At 43.2% G+C, this 19,470-nt stretch overlaps 1 non-coding gene across 1 annotated transcript; it reads left to right on the top strand.

The window, feature by feature from the left end:
- Nucleotides 1–3,048: 3,048 nt before the first annotated feature.
- Nucleotides 3,049–3,123, top strand: Trnas-cga (transfer RNA serine (anticodon CGA)). Its single transcript has one exon. It is a non-coding gene; the product is annotated as a tRNA-Ser (tRNA).
- The last annotated feature ends 16,347 nt before the right edge of the window (nucleotides 3,124–19,470 follow it).

Raw genomic sequence — 19,470 nt, forward strand, 5'->3', positions numbered from 1 at the left:
TTGTGTATGAGTAATCGGTTGGAAACTTTCCTCATGTCAGCACGTTGTAGGTGTCGCCACTGGCGCCAACCTTTTGTGAATGCTCTGAAAAGCTAATCATTTGCATATCACAGCATCTTCCTGTCGGTTAAATTTCGCGTCTGTAGCACGTCATCTTCGTGGTGTAGCAATTTTAATGGCAAGTAGTGTAGCAGCGCAGTCGCACTAAATACGACTTTATTTTATGTTTCACAATTCTCAATAGCATAATCACAAACAGAGCCAAATTTCAGTATTAATTAACTGCTTTTGACACTGATGACGTAATATGATTTTTATATGGCACGAACTGTTGGCATGCGGAGAGAGGCAGACAATTTCACGGATTTTCGCACCCAGATTACTTTGTGATGGCGCCTTATTTAGTTTCGTAATCGAAAAACGGTCTTTCACACACATATGTCGATCGAAATATTGTAGCACTTTTGCTACGTCGTTATGGAGACATGGAAACTCTACCTGAGGAAAACAGTGTAGACTCCTGGACAACTTTAACAAAAAAATGGCTCTGAGCACTATGGGACTCAACTGCTGAGGTTATTAGTCCCCTAGAACTTAGAACTAGTTAAACCTAACTAACCTAAGGACATCACAAACATCCATGCCCGAGGCAGGATTCGAACCTGCGACCGTAGCGGTCTTGCGGTTCCAGACTGCAGCGCCTTTAACCGCACGGCCACTTCGGCCGGCCCAACTTTAACATAAGAGGATTTGTCTTTAAACTGGGAATTACATTCCAGACCAGTAAGTTATTGCACATGCTCAGCGGCACTTTGAACTGAAACACCAAACGGCCTCGAAAACAGTTCGGTAACAGATGTCACATTGGCAGCGTCCTCAAAATGTTTATAAATATGTGGTTCTAATTCCTTCAAGGCCACAATTAGTACTTCAGGCGTCGCGTTTTCTTTAAAATTAGTGAGTTTGGGGAATTGGACTGTGTTTGTCAGCATTCGAGCCTTTTACAGTGTGATTCTCATTTTGAACGCATCCCAGTCAAGTCATACATACGCTGTTTCACATCTTACAGTGTCTCTCAGAGGACAGTGTGTCGTAAAGTCCACGTAAAATGCGAGGCTTCGAATCCATTCCTGATGTTCTAATTTTCGTTCCTGTACTGCTTCTTCCTTCATAAATTCTTCAACTGTGGGCTTTAAATCGAGGAATACTTACAAACACGCCCCCTGGTTTACAGTGTATTTCAAGTTGACGGAATGGACTGCGGGCTCAGTAATGAAGATATCTTCCTGAAATCTGTTTGAATTACTCTTCAGGCAAGTCTGCAAGGACGAAGAGGCTAATTTTTTTATTTTAATTTGTTCATCACTTATTGCAAAATAGTGACCAAAAGCGCTCGATAAAGCTACATTTTTGTTTCACATATCCGCCATTTTATTATTTTTTTTCAAATTTGCAGAAACTGTGCTATTACTCTGTGCGCAGTATGCTATAAAGTAAGAATCTTTTTAGTTTAGATGACATCTGGAGTCTGACTTCCGTCATGGATACACCTCATTTTGGACGGAGTAACTTCAACTCCTCGGACAGGGGGCCTTAATGATGGCTGAAGTTCTTAAGAAGTCAGGAAACGTTATCCAAGGCTGAATAAATAATGTGCTAAAGGATTTACTTTGATTGCTTCACTAGTTTTTCTAAAAAAATCGTAAAAATCAATTACTTTTTAGGTGTCTAAAGAGAATAGACCCTTAAATAATAAATTTTTAAGGAAGAGTTAAGTCGATTGGTATTCATTTTCTACGAGTAACATAAGGGCGGCCCCACTGTGTCGTACAGTTTATATGGAGACGCGTCACATACGCAAATCTCAAACGATTACAGTGAGGCAAGTCAACCTACCAGAAACGATTGCTATGAGTCACTAAATACACTTAAAACAGAGTAACTTACGCCTTGACAGACACAACCCTCTTCGCTGCTGATGCCTGGTATCAACCCACAATACACCATACCCGGCGAAGACAGGCAGAAAAAACAAAAATGTTAGAGAATGCAAAATATTAAGGCTCTTCTTTTTTAATGAAAATTCTGTAATCTAAGCAAGTTAGTAATATGGAAGGCAACAAAACGGTTCACAACACATACATTTGAGTCCGTGCCACGTCGAGTTGCTGCACTACACTGCGCAAAAGAGATGCGACACGATATTAGTAAGTATCCTATGACTTTTGTCACCTTAGTGCAATACGTTTCCTTAATACATTTTTAAATTGTGGCATTCACTTTATATGTGCTGCAGTATCTTTCTGAAACTGTAAATATTACATTATAAATTAAGATTTTTCTGAATACGAACACAGGTCACAGTGTAAAACATGGCCATGTACCTATATACAAATATTCTACTGCAACTTAAAAGTGTTGCAGTCGAGAAAATCTTGTCAAAATTGCATTAAATCTGTTACATTAGTGCTATACCAGACACCAATAACCAGTAAGCGAAATCAGTTTAAGCAGACTTGTCATCAGCACTTGTTACAAGCTTTACGCATTTGGAGATAGCAACTGCTGGAAACTAACATAAATTCCGATGTTCAGGGCAGGGAAAACTGTTATAAAATCAAAGAACTCAGCGCATCTGCAACTAGCAGATGTTCCATGAAAAAAACGCATTCCGTTTCAAGATTCAGGATGGTACGCGCGGAAGGAGTATGGCTTATCTGTCCACATGTGATAATAGTAGTTCTAAAAACTCTGTAGCTGAAGAATGAACTAAATATTTCGAATAGCTTTAATACAGAATGAAATTTTCACTCTACGGCGGAGTGTACGCTGATAGGAAACTTCCTGGCAAATTTAAACTGTATGTCGGACCGAGACTCGAACTCGGGACCTTTGCCTCTCGCGGGAAAGTGCTCTACCAACTGAGCTACCCAAGCACGACTCACTCCCCCTCTTCACAGCTTTAATTCAGCCACTACCTCGTCTCCTACCTTACAAACTTCACGAGGTACTGGCGGAATTGAAGCTGTGAGGAGGAAGTGTGAGTCGTGCTTGGATAGCTCAGTTGGTAGAGCACTTGCCCGCGAAAGGCAAAGGTCCCGAGTTCGAGTCTCGGTCCGGCACACAGTTTTAATTTGCCAGGATGTTTAGCTTTAAAATATTATGCAACATGTATAGAGCTCTAAATATTTACAATACTGCACAGAATACACCCGCATACCTAACAACTGTGTGATTTAATACAACAATAGGTTCGCAGAAATAAACTTGCTATTCTTAAACATCTGTGAACGGCCTAGTGGTCGTATCCCGCAGTGAAGTAAAATATAATTTATTCAATTGAAACTGTTATTTTTCAAATCACTAATTGAACTGATAATGCAACTGAGAAATGCATGGGTCAATGTATTAAAATCCAACGGAATGAAAATCGCCACTAAATGTGAAATTAAATAACGATAGTAAAACAAATAATGGAAGACTAGGTTTTATTAGCAGAAAAAAATCAGAATTGGTTACATAGAACTCAGGAAAAAATGGGATAGTAATGAAAAAGAAATATAGATCAAATGGAAAATTATTCGGGAACACTTGCAAAGGAGTCATCTAAAAGGACAGAAGTGGCAACTAAAGGTTCAAAATAAACGACAAGAACAAAGATGTCATTTTACAAGAAGAGGATCTGTGTTTTAACAAATCATTCATTTCAACCGGTTAAATAGGTAGTGCCGTTTAAATTTACGTTAGTGAGATACTGCACAAAAATGTAGTAATGCTATCAAAAAATGGTCACTGTGGTTTGTGGGGTTATGTGTCAGGGGACACGTATAATTCAGAAATTTCTGAACGTGGTACTAACTTATTTAGAGGTGACATAATTAGAGCAAATAATAACTGACAATTAACTAAGAGCTTTGAGAAAGAGGTTACTTAGTCTGATCAACACTAAACTGACACACAATATTTTTAGCGCAACGCAATCTGACTTTCAAAAATCCCTATAAAAGAATGGCCCTGACTAACAATAACCTATAACTTCCATGAATCACTTACCTCACAAAAATCTTCGTTACTCGAACTACTGCAATACAGCGAGCGCCAATAGTGCCAGCTAAATAAAAGATTCTAACTACTGAAGGCACTAACTACTGATAGGCATAGTTAGCAAATGAAAAATTTTGATAGAGAACAAACATCAACAGTCATTTATAAATTTTTCTAAGGGGAGGTTTCAAGTGTATTTTCCTCACTGTGTTGTGGCTGCCCAGCACGGTGTGCAGTTTGACAGCTCAATGTATACTTGGTTGTGGGCGCCAATGCCTTCGACATTGTTCCACTGAACTCCCTGTTGTGTGCTGGTCGGGTGGAGTGGAGGTTATCTTGTCGGTGGGTCCGTTGACTGTCTGTCGGTTGGGTTGTCGTCGGATCGACAATGCTTGGGCCGATTCCCTGTCTCACCTAAGCGAGCGCTCGTGTTTGAATTCCAGGCCGACCCTCGGAAACTTCTGAGCGCCGTTGAGTGTACTGCGTTTTCTTATTTGTTCTTGTTTTGTATTTTTATGGGTTCTAGGCGATTTTTAAATTAAGGTTGTTTTGCCGTTAAGGTGTAAGACTGTTTGAATGGTTCAAATGGCTCTGAGCACTATGGGACTTAACATCTATGGTCATCAGTCCCCTAGAACTTAGAACTACTTAAACCTAACTAACCTAAGGACATCACACAACACCCAGTAAGACTGTTTGAGCCTTCAGCCTAATTTAGAGAACTGTGTTAAGTAAGGCCTTTGGCCTTCCTGAAAATTTAATTTTGTTGAGTCTTAAGTGATGGGCCTTCAGCCGATTTTGAATTATATTTTGCTCTTAAGGTGTCAGATTGTTTGGGCCTTCAGCCTAATTACAGAACTGTTTTAAGCTGAGGCCTTTCGCCTTTTAAAAATTTATTTTGGTTTGAGTCTTAAGTGACGGGAATTCAGCCGATTTTTGAAATTAAAGTTGTTTTTCTCTTAGGGTGTCAGATTGGTTGGGCCCTCAGCCTAATTAAAGAACTGTTGTAAGATAAGACCTTTAACCTTTTAAAAATTCTGATTTTGGTTTGAGTCTTAAGTTATTGGCTTTCAGCTGATTTAATTTAATAGTAGTCTTGCCCTTAAGGCATGAGATTTTATCGCGTATACAGCCTGTTATTAAGTTCCAAAAATTAATGCTGTATTTTTTTTTAATTTTCTTGGCTCTTGTAATGTTTGGTCAAATAAATAAAGTTGGATGTTCGAGTGTAACTGACAGCCGCTTATTTTGGCCCATTTCCACAGTTTAAACTACCTGTCGTGTCCTGTGGGTTTAGCAGGTCGTCACAACTCCATTTCGCGTAATGACCGCGAAGATAACAGAAATTAGGGCTCGTGTGATGGCATACACACGTTCGTTTCTCCCTCGCTGCATTTGCGAGTGGGATAGTAAAGGAAATGACAAGAAATAGTACATGAAAGCCTCCGCCATACGCCGTACGGTGGCTTGCGGAGTACATATGTAGATGTGGAAAAGCCACCCATTACTTTCTGTGCAGATACGTTCGAATACGAGTAAGAGAGCCACTTGGCGCATTACTGCGGCGTGTGCTGGTAGTGGTGGCCACAGACGTGGCAGCAGTGGTGGCAGAAAGGCGTGCGGTGCCAGAATGGTGGACCGGCATAGAGACAGGAGCCGGGGCCATTCTTCTCCCCTTAACGACGCCGGCAGCTGCCGCCCTAATGAAGCCGCGGTCTTTGTCCGCCGCTCTGACGTCAAATAGTGGAGCAATAAGCAAAACGACCCGTTGGCTACGTCTGTCACCCTTGACTCTAGCTTCAGTGGCGTGCTGGAATGTTGTTGACCATTCATCTACATCTGCATCTACATCGTTACTCTGCAATTCACATTCAAGTACCTGGCAGAGGGTTCATCGAACCATTTTCATACTACTTCTCTACCATTCCACTCTCGAATGGCGCGTGGGAAAAAGGAACATCTAAATGTTTCCGTTCGAGCTCTGATTTCTGTTATTTTATTATGATGATCATTTCTCCCTACGTAGGTGGGTGTCAACAAAATATTTTCGCATTCGCAAGAGAAAGTTGGTGATCGAAACTTCGTAAATAGGTTTCGCCCCAAAGAAAACCACCTTTCTTTCAGTGACTGACACCCCAACTCGCTTATCATATTAGTGACACTCTCACCCCTATTGGGTGATAACACGAAACGAGCTGCCCTTATTTGCGCTTCTTCGATGTTCTCCGTCAACCCTACCTGGTAAGGATCACGCAACTTGCAGCAATATTCCAGCAGAGGATGGACAAGTGTAGTGTAGACTGTCTGTTCAGTGGGTTTGGCGCATCTTTTAAGTGTCCTGCCCACAAACCACAGTCTTTGTTTCGTCTTCCCCACAAAATTATCTATGTGGTCTTTCCAATTTAAGTTACTCGTAATTGTAGTTCCTAGGTATTTAGTCGAATTGACAGCCCTTAGATTTGTGCGATTTATCTTATACCCAAAATATATCGGATTTCTTTCAGTACCCATGTGGATGACCTCGCACTTTTCTTTGTTTAGTGCCAATTGCCACTTCTCGCACCATACAGAAATTCTCTCTAGATCATTTAGTAATTGGAGTTGATCATCTGGTGATTTTACTAGACGGGATCTGCACCGTGATCTGCAAACACTCTAAGGCGGCTGCTCAGATTATCACTTAGATCATTTATGTAAATCAGGAAGAGCAGAGGGCCTATGACACTACCGTGCGGAACGCTAGATATCACTTCTGTTCTACTCGATGATTTACCGCCTATCACTACGAACTGTGACCTCTCTGAGAGGAAATCACGAATCCAGTGACACAACTGAGACGATACTCCATATGGACGCAATTTGATTAATAGTCGCTTGTGAGGAACGGTATCAAAAGCGTTCTGGAAACCAAGGAATATGGAATTGACCTGAGATCCCTTGTCGACAGCACTCATTACTTCATGGGCATAAAGAGCTAGCTGTGTTGCACAAGAACGATATTTTCTGAATCCGTGTTGGTTATGTATCAAGAAGTAATTTTCTTCAAGGTGATTCATAATGTTCGAGTACAGTATATGCTCTAAAATCCTACTGCAAATTGAGGTCAGTGATATGGGTCTGTAATTCAGTGGGTTACTCCTATTTCCTTTCTTGAATATTGGTGTGACCTGTGCTACTTTCCAGTCTTTAGGAACATACCTTTCGTCAAGGGAGCGGTTGTATAAGATCGCTAAGAAAGACACTATTGTGTCTGCATACTCTGAAAGGAACCTGATTGGTATACCATCTGGACCGGAAGACTTGCCTTTCTTAAGTGATTTGAGTTGTTTCGAAACACCTAAGATATCTTCTTTTATGTCACTCAAGCTAACAGGTGTTCTGGTTTCGAATTCCGGAATATTACGACGTTCGGAGACAAGCGTAGTAAATGCCAGTATCAAGAAACGTTAAAAATATTTTGTTTGCTAGAATGATTTTGTACGTAAACCATCCAGACATGGAACAGGTTGTGAAGGTTATGCAGGTCCGTCCGTCACCTACGGCATTGCTTGTCTAGCTGCCAATTAATTATTCCTTGAAGACCGTCAAGGTCTATAGCCGAGATTTATATCCTCCATTTTTGCTACAGTCAATAAACGAAACATCAACTTTGCGAGGCTTCTAAGCTAACTTTTTTCTCCGCATACATCAGTCTTTCCACTGGTTTCGTGCTGTCCTACATCTTTCCCTGTCTTGTGCTCATTTTTTCATCTACTACACCTCACAACTTGTCTAATACGTTTAGCTTATTTCAACCTATACCTGCGCCTACTGTTTTCACATGCTCATTCCGGGGCTATGTTGATCGTTCTTGGATGCCCCTTTTATTCTAAGTACTGTGCCGGCTACTGTGGGATTCAGAACAGACACAAACAAGTGATGAGAGAAGTATCGATGGATGGTGGTAGGAATCCAAAATGATCTGTACGTAACACTTTCAGGTTAATAGGATTCATTTCTAAGAAGGAAAGAAAACTTAACTTCTCGTTATAAAGTGGCCTGAGGTTCTTCTTGTGCCTCCCACATACAGTTACATTTATCCACTGTAACTACCCGCAGAATGCACGGTAAATATCGTCTTCCTATTGCTCAATACTGACGCTCTCGAAGTCTGTGACCGAACTTGACCCGACCAGCGATGAGCGGATGGTTAAGTCAGCGTTGACATGGGGCGCTCACCTGTCTTCTTGGAGGTTTTGCGCTGCCCTCTTTTTCAACTGGCGCTCGAGTCAGCGCCTTCTTGATGCCGTTTCGAGGCGCTGCGCTGATCGGTGCGCAGTCAATCCTTCCAAACTGCACACAAAGTGTCTTTCATTGACTTAGTTTCTCATCTCTTTTTAGAACTTATATTTCTTTCGTGGTTTAAATCTCGACTGAAATTTCAAGGAACTCAAAATAGAATTGACAGAAATATTATGTATAGGATGGTGGCTTGTTCATCACCCAACGGCACTGTGTCGTGGGATTAATTGCTTATTGATTCCTCCTCATCTTTTCTTCATCTACTAGAAGTGCTCAGTAAGTAATGAAACACATTTTTTTTATTTCTGAGAGGACATTGGTTTCATTGAGGATACCAATACATTACATTATTCTCACTCTTTTGGCAAAAAAAATCCATTTTTCAACGTAACCTCCCTTCAATACAACAACCTTAAGCCACCTTACTTGGAGAACCTACACTCCTGGAAATTGAAATAAGAACACCGTGAATTCATTGTCCCAGGAAGGGGAAACTTTATTGACACATTCCTGGGGTCAGATACATCACATGATCACACTGACAGAACCACAGGCACATAGACACAGGCAACAGAGCATGCACAATGTCGGCACTAGTACAGTGTATATCCACCTTTCGCAGCAATGCAGGCTGCTATTCTCCCATGGAGACGATCGGAGAGATGCTGGATGTAGTCCTGTGGAACGGCTTGCCATGCCATTTCCACCTGGCGCCTCAGTTGGACCAGCGTTCGTGCTGGACGTGCAGACCGCGTGAGACGACGCTTCATCCAGTCCCAAACATGCTCAATGGGGGACAGATCCGGAGATCTTGCTGGCCAGGGTAGTTGACTTACACCTTCTAGAGCACGTTGGGTGGCACGGGATACATGCGGACGTGCATTGTCCTGTTGGAACAGCAAGTTCCCTTGCCAGTCTAGGAATGGTAGAACGATGGGTTCGATGACGGTTTGGATGTACCGTGCACTATTCAGTGTCCCCTCGACGATCACCAGTGGTGTACGGCCAGTGTAGGAGATCGCTCCCCACACCATGATGCCGGGTGTTGGCCCTGTGTGCCTCGGTCGTATGCAGTCCTGATTGTGGCGCTCACCTGCACGGCGCCAAACACGCATACGACCATCATTGGCACCAAGGCAGAAGCGACTCTCATCGCTGAAGACGACACGTCTCCATTCGTCCCTCCATTCACGCCTGTCGCGACACCACTGGAGGCGGGCTGCACGATGTTGGGGCGTGAGCGGAAGACGGCCTAACGGTGTGCGGGACCGTAGCCCAGCTTCATGGAGACGGTTGCGAATGGTCCTCGCCGATACCCCAGGAGCAACAGTGTCCCTAATTTGCTGGGAAGTGGCGGTGCGGTCCCCTACGGCACTGTGTAGGATCCTACGGTCTTGGCGTGCATCCGTGCGTCGCTGCGGTCCGGTCCCAGGTCGACGGGCACGTGCACCTTCCGCCGACCACTGGCGACAACATCGATGTACTGTGGAGACCTCACGCCCCACGTGTTGAGCAATTCGGCGGTACGTCCACCCGGCCTCCCGCATGCCCACTATACGCCCTCGCTCAAAGTCCGTCAACTGCACATACGGTTCACGTCCACGCTGTCGCGGCATGCTACCAGTGTTAAAGACTGCGATGGAGCTCCGTATGCCACGGCAAACTGGCTGACACTGACGGCGGCAGTGCACAAATGCTGCGCAGCTAGCGCCATTCGACGGCCAACACCGCGGTTCCTGGTGTGTCCGCTGTGCCGTGCGTGTGATCATTGCTTGTACAGCCCTCTCGCAGTGTCCGGAGCAAGTATGGTGGGTCTGACACACCGGTGTCAATGTGTTCTTTTTTCCATTTCCAGGAGTGTATTTGTCCACGTGGTACCACTCTACTGCTCTTCTTGCTGCATCAATAACCTCCTTATTTTGCGTTCCACGGAGTATATCCTTCATTGGGTTAAACAAATGGAAGTCGGAAGGGGCGAGATCCTGACTGTAGGGTGGATAAGGAAGAAGTTTTGTAAGCTCCTCCTCTCAGGCGCGCAGACTTAAACCCATGGAGAAGGAGACATTTGTTTCCATTCTGAGACTGTTCGTATGTTTAAAACTGCACAGTCAAAAATGTGTGCAGCTGGCCGGTACATTCGAGATCGGAGAGGTTTGTGCGACCCAGTTGCAATAGTGATAAATGGCGTGTCCAACGACTAACAGTGCTTTTGTTCACTGCCAGGTTTCCGTAGACATTCTGGAAACGCATGTCAATATCTTAGGTGCTCTGGTTTTCCACCAAAAGAACCTGAATGACAGCTACCTGCCTGGAAAGCACCTCCGCTATAAACGCCATTTTGAAGCCTACGTACAGCGCCGCCATCAGTCGGAACTTCATGAAACTATTGGGGCTGAAGTGCGATATTCTGCGATGTCCCACGACAAATTCCGCATTTTTTTCAATCGAAACCAAAAAAATGTGTATTGCATAACTTATTGAATGACCCTCGTGCATCAACATACATGATTTAGTCACACAGTCTGCATGCCACTGCATGGTGTATCGACGGCGCCTTGTACCACCACTAGTCATTCCCTTTCCTCTCCCACTCGCAAACAGACGTTGATGATTATGTTCGGTTCGTGAGGCGCTCAACTGCGTGGTCATCAGCGACTGAACAAATTCCCAATGTGTACACAGTCCAATGTAGCCGCTTCCACGGATGATGATGGAATAATGAGGACAACACAAACACCCAGTCCCCAGGCAGAGAAAATCCCCAATCAGGCCGGGAATCGAGCCCGAGACCCCGTGATCCAGAGGCAGCAACGCAAGCCACTAGACCACGAGCTGTGGACAAAATTTTAAGCAGTGGTGTCTTTCGAACCCGGGACCGAGGACTTTTGATTACATGCATTACACTGTACACTCAACGAACCCCACCTGCTACACACCACAGCCTTTCACTAGTGACTGTCAAAGATTCTATGACTCCACAGTGGTGCCATTGTAGACACAGATACTGTTGCCTAACAACTGTTCTCTGGCCACAATTCTTCAGATATATCATTTTCCTTCACAAATATGAACATTTCCAATGACATTATCAGAAGATAGCCATCTTACATCACCCCTCACCCAGTGAAGAAAAAATTTTACATTTTTATAACTTGCCATGGAAATAGAAAAACAGTTTTTTGAAAGCAATATTTAAATTCCTAATAGTAAAATTTGCTAAAACTATGTACTCAGGGTACTAAAATAATATCTATGTTTGGATGCACAATCACTTAGTGAAAAATATTTGCAAATTTAAAGCTTAATTAGTAAGCAGTCCAAAAATTGACAAATCATTTCTGAACACAGATCCTTTTAAAGTTCATATCACACCATCCATTAACACAGGCCCAAACTGGGCTAAAGCCCTACTTGTTCAATGTTCACAACATAACATGTCCATTATTTAATATGTCATAGAAAGGCAATTAAATTTCTGAAGAGTAGTTGTCTTTTGCAGGTGCCTTTACCTAAGAAGTCCAGATGTAGCACCTATAACGAAAAAATAGTAACTGTAAGGACTTTCACTGCAGACAGTACTCATATCCACAGTACAGGAACACAATTGAAGCAGAGGTATGCCTGCTGTAGAATAAACTTGAGTACTGGCAATACGGTAGTATGTAGTATATGCATTCGCAGGTAGATACTCCACTGTACTTGTAGGAAAAATATCCCAGTTCTTGCACATCCATTGATAGCAAAGCGGCTGCAGGCACACCACAGGTGCAGAAGTAGGAGTACTGCATGATATGGCAGGATAAGTCTCCTCACTGACCAAAGGGATAACTAGGCACTCGGAATAGCACAGTGTCCTAGATCATAGTTACTTCTGCAGTACACTGTTATGGGACAAGTTCTATCTAACAGCTACTAAATTGCAAAGTACAGTTCTCATTCCTAGACTTATCACAAAACGCAAATTCTGAAAGTCTGATCACATGAGTGCCAAACTGACTGTAGATAGCAGGACATAGTAGTGCAGTGTTTGTAACAGCATAGTTTGGTATTGTCCGATTATCAGAATATCTTGGTAAATTGTTTGTGGTGTGCATCACCCTGGCACTTACAAACTACTGACTATAAATAGAATAAAAATCACACACACACACACACACACACACACACACACACACACACACACACACACATATATATATATATATATATATATATATATATATATATATATATATATATACTGACATGTGATTACATTTTCACGCAATTAGGATGCAGAGATCCTGAGAAATCAGTATCAAGAACAACCACCTCTGGCCCTAATAATGGCCCTGATACGCCTGGGCATTGAGTCAAACAGAGCTTGGATGGCGTGTACAGGTACAGCTGCCCATGCAGCTTCAACACGAGACCACAGTTCATCAAGAGTAGTGACTGGCGTATTGTGAGGAGCCAGTTGCTCGGCCACCATTGACCAGATGTTTTCGATTGATGAGAGATCTGGAGAATGTGCTGGCCAGAGCAGCAGTCGAACATTTCCTCTATTCAGAAAGGTCCGTAAGGGACCTGCAACACGTGGTCGTGCATTACCCTGCCGAAATGTAGGGTTTCGCAGGGATCGAATGAAAGGTAGAGCCACAGGTCGTAACACATCTGAAATGTAACGCCACTGTTCAAAGTGGTGTCAATGCTAACAAAAGGTGCCCGAGACGTGTAACCAATGGCACCCCATACCATCACGCTGCGTGATACGCCAGTATGGCGATGACGAATACTCGATTCCAACGTGCGTTCACCGCGATGTCGCCAAACACGGATGCGACCATCGTGATGCTGTAAACAGAACCTGGATTCATCCGAAAAACTGACGTTTTGCCATTCGTGCATTCAGGTCCGTCGTGGAGTACACCATCGCAGGCACTCCTGCCTGTGATGCAGCGTCAAGGGTAACCGCAGTCCATGCTGCTGCAAACGTCGTCGAACTGTTCGTGAAGATGGTTGTTGTCTTGCAAACGAGCCCATCTGTTGACTCAGGGATTGAAATTTGGCTGCAGGATCCGTTACAGCCATTCGGATAAGATGCCTGTCATTTCTACTGCTAGTGGTATGAGGCCGTTGGGATCCAGCACAGCGTTCTGCATTACCCTCCTGAACCCACCGATTCCATATTTTGCTAACAGCCATTGGATCTCGACCAAAGCGAGCGGCAATGTCGCGATACGATAAACCGCAATAGTGATACGCTACAATCCGACCTTTATCAAGGTCGGAAAGGTGATGGTACGCATTTCTTCTCCTTACACGAGGCATCACAACAACGTTTCACCAAGCAACGCCGGTCAACTGCTGTTTGTGTATGAGAAATCGGTTGGAAACTTTCCTCATGTCAGCACGTTGTAGGTGTCGCCACCGGCGCCAACCTTGTGTGAATGCTCTGAAAAGCTAATCATTTGCATATCACAGCATCTTCTTCCTGTCGGTTAAATGTCGCGTCCGTAGCACGTCATCTTCGTGGTGTAGCAATTTTAATGGCCAGTAGTATATATATATATATATATATATATATATATATATATATATATATATATATATATACACTCCTGGAAATTGAAATAAGAACACCGTGAATTCATTGTCCCAGGAAGGGGAAACTTTATTGACACATTCCTTGGGTCAGATACATCACATGATCACACTGACAGAACCACAGGCACATAGAGACAGGCAACAGAGCATGCACAATGTCGGCACTAGTACAGTGTATATCCACCTTTCGCAGCAATGCAGGCTGCTATTCTCCCATGGAGACGATCGTAGAGATGCTGGATGTAGTCCTGTGGAACGGCTTGCCATGCCATTTCCACCTGGCGCCTCAGTTGGACCAGCGTTCGTGCTGGACGTGCAGACCGCGTGAGACGACGCTTCATCCAGTCCCAAACATGCTCAATGGGGGACAGATCCGGAGATCTTGCTGGCCAGGGTAGTTGACTTACACCTTCTAGAGCACGTTGGGTGGCACGGGATACATGCGGACGTGCATTGTCCTGTTGGAGCAGCACGTTCCCTTGCCGGTCTAGGAATGGTAGAACGATGGGTTCGATGACGGTTTGGATGTACCGTGCACTATTCACTGTCCCCTCGACGATCACCAGTGGTGTACGGCCAGTGTAGGAGATCGCTCCCCACACCATGATGCCGGGTGTTGGCCATGTGTGCCTCGGTCGTATGCAGTCCTGATTGTGGCGCTCACCTGCACGGCGCCAAACACGCATACGACCATCATTGGCACCAAGGCAGAAGCGACTCTCATCGCTGAAGACGACACGTCTCCATTCGTCCCTCCATTCACGCCTGTCGCGACACCACTGGAGGCGGGCTGCACGATGTTGGGGCGTGAGCGGAAGACGGCCTAACGGTGTGCGGGACCGTAGCCCAGCTTCATGGAGACGGTTGCGAATGGTGCTCGCCGATACCCCAGGAGCAACAGTGTCCCTAATTTGCTGGGTGGTGCGGTCCCCTACGGCACTGCGTAGGATCCTACGGTCTTGGCGTGCATCCGTGCGTCGCTGCGGTCCGGTCCCAGGTCGACGGGCACGTGCACCTTCCGCCGACCACTGGCGACAACATCGATGTACTGTGGAGACCTCACGCCCCACGTGTTGAGCAATTCGGCGGTACGTCCACCCGGCCTCCCGCATGCCCACTATACGCCCTCGCTCAAAGTCCGTCAACTGCACATACGGTTCACGTCCACGCTGTCGCGGCATGCTACCAGTGTTAAAGACTGCGATGGAGCTCCGTATGCCACGGCAAACTGGCTGACACTGACGGCGGCGGTGCACAAATGCTGCGCAGCTAGCGCCATTCGACGGCCAACACCGCGGTTCCTGATGTGTCCGCTGTGCCGTGCGTGTGATCATTGCTTGTACAGCCCTCTCGCAGTGTCCGGAGCAAGTATGGTGGGTCTGACACACCGGTGTCAATGTGTTCTTTTTTCCATTTCCAGGAGTATATATATATATATATATATATATATATATATATATATATATATATATATATATATATATATATATGAAGAACAAAACCAATGGAATCAAGTACATTGTACATCAAAATTTGTATATAAATTCAGAAGAAAAATGTCAGTGGAATCCAGTACATGTGTACAAAAAGTTGCTCATACATCATAAACCATAGAAACATGAAATTTTTAACCTAAACAACTGTACATACCTACTGGCAAAACATTAGCACACATGTAAATGAAAATCCCCAAAATTATCATTCTCTTAGTATGTTCAAGCATATGTGTACATGTTTCACAGTAAAGCACAGGATGTGCACGAATAGTAGAAAGTGTTTTAAGTACCATAGAATTGCATAATGAAATGTGTAAACGAGCACTCAGACTTAAATTCCAGAGAAAAAAATGGTGTAACATAATAGGTAAATTGTTAGTGATAGGGCACATAGGAGTGGGAAAGGAAAAATTGCGTGTCAGTCATCCACCAGCAAAAGTCAAATATTTTATGTCAAGTATCGAAGACTTTGAAGCTTCAAATTTCTGTCTATGAGGTCTCAGATATACAATACTCCGAATACACTGTCCATGGAGCCATACATTAATCAAAATTTCATCATACCTGTTTTATAGATTCATAGACCACATTTTCGTCACATATTACACATAAACCTCTGTGTCTTCATTTATAATTCATAAACCACTGTTTCATCAGCTAATGTTCATAAACCTCTGTGTCACCCTAATAGCAAACTTGCATTTTGTCTGCCTAGAAAAACTGAACTTCAACCACTTCAGAAGAGTGTAACGAACTCCTTTCCTTTATCTCTTAAAATAAATTAATTTCTTCTTCTCGTATAAAAATTCATTTCCCTCCCTACACCAAAAAATATACTGCAGTATCTGCTACTTCATAAACCTTTATGCTTTCTTACTTTATTGTCATGTCATACCAAGATATACCTTTATCTCTGACATTCACTTTCTCACTCATATAAGGCTAAGATTTATGTAGCTGTCCTGTGATAAACGTTAAAATTAATGCTTAATGTAGTTTATGGGGTGCTCACATTGTCTCATTGATTCATATCAAGGAAGGAAAACAAATTCTACATGAAGGCAAATTCTACAGTAAATAAAGCAGAGAAAACTCAAAGTGCAGTAGGTCAAAGTCATACAGAGATGCATTGCCACTATATATGAAACATAAAATATCCAGAGAACTTGTTCACAAATAAAAATATTCACAGAATTTACTATACACATAGCGATGAGCAAGAACACATATTATCCAGTAAAGAAACCTGAAAAAACTGAAAAAGGTAAGAAAATAGGGTCATGATGTTGTCCTTCCAAAACTGTACATATTTTCATATAAAACTACCTTTTCTCTGTATTATGTGCTCTGTAGCAGTTGTCATCATCATTATGCTTTATTTTCTTTTCTCCCCTTTCTTTATTCCATAAAATGCTCTTATCGTAGAAAATGTCTTTTAAGATCTGCAGGATGAGAAATGGTGATTAATAAGATGAGAAACATTGCAGAGTCACAGCTGGATCATAAAAAATATTTGCAGAATAAATTCACTGTCTTCAACAAAACCCAGAGAAGCATGTGTTTCATACCAAAGTAAATTGATCAGAAAAGAAAACTGGCAGCAAATTTCACAAATCAGATACACTGAGATAAATACTGCTTATAGAGACCAAATGCAAACCAAACCTGTGCCGGCCGAAGTGGCCGTGCGGTTAAAGGCGCTGCAGTCTGGAACCGCAAGACCGCTACGGTCGCAGGTTCGAATCCTGCCTCGGGCATGGATGTTTGTGATGTCCTTAGGTTAGTTAGGTTTAACTAGTTCTAAGTTCTAGGGGACTAATAACCTCAGCAGTTGAGTCCCATAGTGCTCAGAGCCATTTGAACCATTTGAACCAAACCTGTGCATGTAAGAACCACAAGTGGAAATTTGTACATAGTAAAACACGTCCTCTCGCCAAAAAATCAAAGATTCACGTAGTGGTTCCCTGTTCTCTTATTAAACATTGTCAGACTAATGTAATGTTCTCACAGTTGTCTGTAAGCCAGAAGCAGAGTGTCACATCTCTGTACCTTATTAACAATATGAGTGCAAATATAACCTCATATAGTACCATAAAAGACTTCAAGGAAAACAGACTATTACTAAACACACAAACTTCATAAAATATGCCGTATGAATATCAACACTTCATTTCATCAAACTCAAAACATCATAGTTTCTATATTCCGTTGACACACAACTAGACAATATGAAGACTTTATTATTGGCAATATCATAGCTGTTCATTCTCTGCGTACCCATTAGCCACACTCTACAAAACTAACTATGCCACTGGTTTTCATCGTTTCACACTATATTTCGTACTTACGTTAATATACAGGGTGGTCCATTGATCGTGACCAGGCCAAATATCTCACGAAATAAGAGTCGAACGAAAAAACTACAAAGAACGAAACTTGTCGAGCTTGAAGGAGGAAACCAGATGGCGCTATGATTGGCCGCTATATGGCGCTGCCATAGGTCAAATGGATATCAACTGCGTTTTTTTTAAATAGGAACTCCCATTTTTTATTACATATTCGTCTAGTACGTAAAGAAATATGAATGTTTTAGTTGGACCACTTTTTTCGCTTTGCGATAGATGGCGCTGTAATAGTCACAAACATATGGCTCACAATTTTAGAGAACAGTTGGTAACAGGTAGGTTTTTTAAATTAAAATATAGAACGTAGGTACGTTTGAACATTTTATTACGGTTGTTCCAATGTGATACATGTATCTTTGTGAACTTATCATTTCTGAGAACGCATGCTGTTACAGCGTGATTACCCGTAAATACCACATTAATGCAATAAATGCTGAAAATGTTGTCCGTCAACCTCAATGTATTAGGCAATACGTGCAACGGCATTCCTCTCAACAGCGAGTAGTTCGCCTTCCGTAATGTTCACACATGCATTGACAATGCGCTGACGCATATTGTCAGTCGTTGTCGGTGCATCAAGATAGCAAATATCCTTCAACTTCCCCCACAGAATTAAATCCGGGAACGGCAGATCCGGTGAACGTGTGGGCCATGGTATGGTGCTTCGACGACCAATCCACCTGTCATGAAATATGTTCTTCAATACCGCTTCAACCGCACGCGAGCGATGTGTCGGACTTTCATCATGTTGGAAGTACATCGCCATTTTTGTCACGCAGTGAAACATCTTGTAGTAACATCGGTAGGGATTACGTAGGAAATCAGCATACATTGCACCATTTAGATGGCCATCGATAAAATGGGGTCCCATTATCCTTTCTCCCATAATGCTGCACCATACATTAACCCGCCAAGGTCGCAGATGTTCCACTTGTCGCAGCCATCGTGGATCTTCCGTTGCCCAATAGTGGATATTATGCCGGTTTACGTTACCGCTGTTGGTGAATGACGCTTCGTCGCTAAATCGAACGCGTGCAAAAAATCTGTCATCGTCCCGTATTTTCTCTTGTGACCAGTGGTAAAACTGAACACGACGTTCAAAGTCGTCGCCATGCAATTCCTGGTGCATAGAAGTGTGGTACGGGTGCAATCGACGTTGATGTATCATTCTCAACAACGACGTTTTTGAGAATCCCGATTCTCGCGCAGTTTGTCTGCTACTGATGTGCGGATGAGCCGCGACAGCAGCTAAAACACCTACTTGGGCATCATCATTTGCTGCAGGTCGCGGTTGACGTTTCACATATGGCTAAACACTTCCTGTTTCCTTAAATGACGTAACCATCCGGCGAACAGTCCGGACACTTGGATGATGTCGTCCTTGATACCGAGCAGCATACATAGCACACGCCCGTTGGGAATTTTGATCACAATAGCCATACATCAACACGATATCGACCTTTTTCGCAATTGGTCCATTTTAACATGGGTAATGTATCATGAAGCAAATACCGTCCGCACTGGCGGAATGTTACGTGTTTCCACGTACTTATACGTTTGTGACTATTACAGCACCATCTATCACAAAGCGAAAAAATGGGCCCAACTGAAACATTCATATATCTTTACGTACTACACGAATATGTAATAAAAATGGG

This window comes from Schistocerca nitens, chromosome 7 (genome assembly GCF_023898315.1).
Source record: "Schistocerca nitens isolate TAMUIC-IGC-003100 chromosome 7, iqSchNite1.1, whole genome shotgun sequence".
Taxonomy (NCBI): Eukaryota; Metazoa; Arthropoda; class Insecta; order Orthoptera; family Acrididae; genus Schistocerca; species Schistocerca nitens.